This window comes from Castor canadensis, chromosome 11 (assembly GCF_047511655.1).
Source record: "Castor canadensis chromosome 11, mCasCan1.hap1v2, whole genome shotgun sequence".
NCBI lineage: Eukaryota > Metazoa > Chordata > Mammalia > Rodentia > Castoridae > Castor > Castor canadensis.
The window spans coordinates 90,969,089-90,975,050 of NC_133396.1; positions in this window are offsets into that span (position 1 = coordinate 90,969,089).

Below are 5,962 nucleotides of genomic sequence, written 5' to 3' on the forward strand. Positions count from 1 at the left end.
AGAAATATTTTAAATAGGAACCTACACCCAAATTGCGGGTTGTGAAATTTGACTTGACTTTTATGGGATTCGCATTTATGTCAGACAAAAAAAATTGCTTATTTCCCTATAAAAATTTTTTTAAATAAGAGAAAAACTGTACAACGTTCAGTCAACTCTTGTCAAGTGAGTGTGTTGTCATCTGTTTATATAATGAAATCTTAAGGGGGTGTGAAACAACTGCACAGATTTACACAGATTCTCTGTCCCCTTGGATTTTTTTTTTAAGGTATTGGTTCCTAAACAGTCGCCACTTCACAGACTTATTTGGCTAGGTTGGTTTTTTTTGTTTGTTTGTTTTTCATTATGGAAAACTGGGGAAAAGCTGTTAACAGCTAATATTGTTTAAATCTCTCAGTAAAATTTAAAAGAAGTGGAAAAGGGGAAGTCCCTGCCTCTTGTTTTTTTAAAAAAAGGTTTGTATACAAATAGTTTAAAATGAACCTTAAAATTTTTGCTTCTAATGTTGCTTTTAAAATATGATTTAAAACCAAATGTTCACAGGAATTCCGTTTTCATTTCTTGGGCTATCAATTATGGATACACAAGAGGCAAAGGAAAGGTTCAGGAGGAGAAAGAGAAAAAGAAAGAGGGAATGTTAAAACAAATGGGACTAAAGGCGTAGAATATAAACAGCTGATGAATTCAAGTAAAGAATGTATAGCGATTTCTTGATCTATTTCTTCAGACTTGCTGTACATTTATATTATATAAAAACAAGATGTTAAATTTTCCTGCCCTAGTGAAACTTTGTGTTTAGGTGGGTAGATGGGATGGGGTTGTATGTCAGACAGTACTAACAAAATGATTCAACAAAAAATATACTGTGTGATAGGGGTGGTGGTGCATGCCAGTAATCCCAGCGCTCAGGAGGCAGAGACAGGAGAATCATGAGTTTGAGGCCAGCCTGGGCTATATAGCAATACCCTATCTCATAAAACAAAGTGAACAAACAAATTATATAGCAGTACTTATGGGAGAGTTGCAATTCTCTTTTTAAATTAAAAGACTATTTTTTGGTGGCGGTTCATGCCTATAATACCAGTACTTGGGAGGCTGAGGCAGGAGGTTGTGATTGTGAGGCCAGTCTGGGTGATGTATCTAGATGCTACCTCAAAGTAAAAAAAACAAAAAAACAAAAAAACAAGATTTTCTTTTAGAGAAATTTAATTTACAGGAAAACTGAGCAGAAGGTATAGAGTTCCCATATTACCTCCTTTCCCCAAACACATTTCTTCATGTTACTAACCTCTTGTGTTCTTGTGGTACATTTGGTGCAGTTGATGAGTGGACACTGATACTTTAGTATCATCTAAAGTCCTTATTTTTACATCAGAGTTCACTCTTCTGTTGTACAGTCCTAGGGGTTTTGTTAAATGCATAATGTTATTTATCCACCATTGCAAAATCATAACAAAGCAGTTTCTCTTCTTTAAAATCCCCTGTTCTCCCCCAACTCATTCCTCCCTTCCCCTTCCCTTTAGCCTTTGACAACCATGGATCTATTTATTATTTTTTGTAGATTTTCCTTTTCCAAAATATCAGACACTTGGAGTCCTAGAATATGTAGCCTTCCAGACTGGCTTCATTCATTTAGAACTATGCACTTAAGGTTTCTCCGTATCTTTTTGTAGTTTGATACTGTGTCACTGACTACTGTTGTGTCATATAGAAGTACTCCAGTTTGTTTATACATTCACATATTGAAAGACATCATGGTTGCTTCCAATTTTAGCAATTACAAATAAAGCTGCTATAAGCATTCACATGCAGGTTTGAGTGTGGAAAAAGTTTTCAACTCATTTGGGTAAATAAGTAGGAGCACAATTGCTAGATCATATTGCGAGTTTGTGTTAGGCCTTTTTTTGTTTGTTTTTTGATTGGAACTGGGGCTTGAACTTGGAACTTCACACATGCAAAGCCAAGTACTCAACCGCTTGAGCCACACCTGCTCTGGTTATTTTGCAGATGGGAATTTCAAGAACTATTTGCCCAGGCTGGCTTCAAACCTTAATCCTCCAGATCTCAGCCTCCTAAGTAGCTAGTATTACAGGCATGAGCCACCAGCACCCACATTGTGTTTAGCTTTGTAAGAAACTGCCAAAGGGTTTTCCATAGTGTCAGTGCCATTTTGCATTCCCACCAGCAATGAATGAGAATTCCTGTTGCTCTATGTGCTTGTTAGTGTTTGGGGTGGTCAGATTTGTTGTTGTTGTTGTTTTTTTAAAGACATCTGACAGGTGTGTAGTATGGTATCTCATTTTTTTAAATTTGCAATTCACTGATGACATAATGTTGAGTTTCTTTTCGTGTGTATATTTGCCATCTGTATTTTCCTCACCTTGCTCAGCTCTTTTACCGACATGAGGGTTGCAGTTTTAAATAGTGTATCAGGGAAGGTCTTGTTAAAACTTATGAATAAAGAGGTAAGGGAACAAGCTGTTTGAAACTCTAGAGGGAAAGACACCTGCAAAAGCCTTTAGTCAAAAGTGTGCATGGTGTATTATAGGATAGCAGGTGGCCAGTGTGACATGAGGAAGTGGCTAGGGGGAGAGTGTTAGGAGATAAAGCTAGAGAGTCATGAGAGTCCAGCTCATGTGGCTTTGTGGACTATTAGGTCTTTGCTCTCATTTGAGAAAGATAGGAAACTAGAGGCAGGGGGTGGGACTGGAATTTGAACTGAGAGCTTCACACTTGCTGATGTTTGCAAAGCAGATGCTCTTCCACTTGAGCCATATCTCCAGTCCATTTTGTTCTGGTTATTTTAGAGCTGGGGGTCTCATGAGTTATTTGCCCAGGCTGGCCTCAAATCATGATTTTTCAACTTTCAGCCTCCCAAGTAGCTAGGATTATAGGTGTGAGCCACCGGCCCCTGGCTAAAGGTTCTTAAGCAGACTTATGTTTAATAGGACCATTCTTGTTGCTACCAGACCAAAAGCAGACAGATGCAAAACCAGAGACCAGTAATGAGGCTATTGCAATAATTAGACAAGAGGTGATGGTGACTAAGCCTAGAGTGGGAGTGATAGAAAGGATTAGAAATGGTTGAATTCTTCATATAGGTGAAAGATGAGGGCTTCACTAGTGGGTTGGAAATCAAATGTAGTTCAATGTCTCTTTACCCCCAAGCAATGGAATGAATAGCATTGATTACAGTGTGTCATCATAGATCTATACAAGGCTCTCTTTTTGTTTTCATTTCTTTTATCTCTGTCATTGGCACCCACCTATATGCTTGAAAATTATATATTGTTTAGAGTATCAACTTACATTGGTACTGCCCTATAGATTTTATTTTGGTTCTTATGTTTTTTCTTCTTGATTCTATGGCTTCAGGAACTAGCCTTGCAGCTGAATGTACATCTGGTTTATTAATTCTGACTCTGCCTAGATTTCCACTGAATACATTCATCACATCTGATAGAGTTAGCTCCCTGACTGTGAATCCCAGGTTGCTCCCAACTCCCTGCCACTGCAAACAATACTGAGATGCGCCTCCTTTTTCATATTCTCTTAAAGACCTTGTGCACATTTCTCCGGCGGGGGGGGGGGGCGCGGGGAGAAGGGTGGCTATTCCTAATCTGCTGGGGCATATGTTACATAAACATAATCATCCCTTGGTACCTGGAGGGAATTGGTTCTAGGACCCCCTGAGCATCAAGGTTCACAGATGCTCAAATTCCTTGGATAAGATGTCATAGTAGTTACACATTACCTCTGCACATCCCCTCATATAAATTAAAATCATCTGCAGATCACTTGTAAAACAATATAAATACTTGTCATACTATATTGTTTATGGAATATTGACAAGAAAAAGAATCGCATAGATACAATTTTTCAAATATTTTTAATTCATGGTTGGTTAAATCTGTGGATATATACACAGGGTTGATTGTTCTGAGAACTCACTGTTCAGCGTGGCTTCATCAGCTTAGTTCCAGATGAACAGTATTTGAAAGTACCCTTTCCACCAAATTTTTAGTTCTTTTTTGTTGTTGGTGAGACAGAGTCTCGCTATGTAATCTAGGCTGGCCTAGAACTCACTATGTAACCTAGGCTGGCCTTAAACTCACAATCTTCCTTCCTCTGTGTCCTGAGTGCTGGGATGATAGGGATGCATCACACACCTGGTTTTCTTGCCAGTCCTTGTTGGCAAGAAACCTTAAATGTTTGTGAAGGGATGTCTCATTATTTTAACTTGTTTTTTGACTACTAGAGAGTGTGAGCGTTTTTTATTATTGAGACATTCATATTCTTCCTTCTGTGATTTGCTCATTTTATCCTTTGTCTACATTTCTTTTGAATTTCCTTCCCTTTCCTTATTGCTTTACAGAAATTCTCTGCATAATAATTCCAGAGTTCTAAAAGTGACAAATATATTCTTTTAGGCTGTCAGTTGACTGCTAACTTGTTTATGATGCCCTTTTTTGAATAAAAATCCTGTTTTTATGTTTTTAAGCCCATAATTTTCTTCCTTGATGGTGTGCTGACTAGGTCTTCCTCACTAACTTTTTCTCTATTTCAAGGTCATAAAGATATTCTTCTATGCTTTCCTTATTTTCATAGAGTTTCAGTTCATACTAAAGTATCTAATCTATTACAGTTAACTTTGTAGTTCATAGGATGAAATAGGAATCCAGCTACACATAATTTACTACGTAATCCATCCTTTCTCTCAGACTTGGGATGCCACCTGTGTGGCATGGGAAGTTTCCATATACTTATGGGTCTCTTTTAGAGATTCCTAATTTCTTCCATTTATCTGTTTGGTCGTGTGCCATTATTCAGTTATTTCAATTATTTGCTTTGCTGTGTCTTCATAGTTTGTCTTGATAGGTAGCAGTATAAGTCTTCCATTTCTGTTCTTTTTTTTTTTTCCAAAGTAACCTTAGCTATTTGTGTCTTAGCAAATAGCTAAAGAAATGTACAATTCTAAAAATTTGTACATTTTAGAATTGGCTTGTTACATTCTCTCAAAATCCTGCTGGAATTTGTACCAAAAAGATATAAATATATACAAATTTTAGAAGACCCTACAGGTTTTTATTGTTAGGCTATTTAATGTGAACATGGTTTATCTTTTTTTTTTTTGGCAGGACTGAAGCTTGAGCTTAGGACTTTGTGCTTGCAAATCAGACACTGTACCCCTTGAGCCACATCTTCAGTTTATTTTGCTCTGGTTATTTTTGGAGATGGATGGAGTATCACAAACTATTTACCTGGACTGGCCTTGAACCACAATCCTCCCGATCTCAGCCTTCCAAGCAGCTAGGATTACATGTGTGAGCCACTGCTGCCTGGCAAACATGGTCTATCTTTTCTGGCCTTCTTTTATGTCTTTAATAGAATTTGAAAGACTATGTTTAGGATTCTTGATCATGGAAATTATTAAAGTGTATTTAAAAATATATTCACAAAGGTGAAGTGAGAAAAAAAAACAAAGGTGAAGTGAGCAATTTGGAAACTGTCAACATGTCTAATTATAGAAGGATGGTTAAGTAAATAGAGAGTAGACTAAGGTTTATGTTAATAGAAAATCATTAAAATTATACTATGACAAGAGATAATGCTATTGCTCTACTATTATATCATTAGTTGGTAAGAGTACAGGGATCAAAATAGTATTTATTATAGTTTTGGAGTATGTCCCAAATTTTCTGAAGTGAACATTTCTATTTTTATGATTTTTTTTCTTTAAAAAAAAGTCATTAGAAGCAAATAAGTTTTGTATTTGCCATCTGACTCTGAACAGGAACATTGGCAAACAGTTTGTGAATCATCTGATGAGCTCATTAAGCAATACACATAACTCATATGCAAATTTCCTAGCTTGACTCACTGCCTCTTCCATCTGCTAAGACTCCTCACAGTATGTAGGCCACCTGACTCAGCTAAGCATGAGTAAATATAATTTCACACA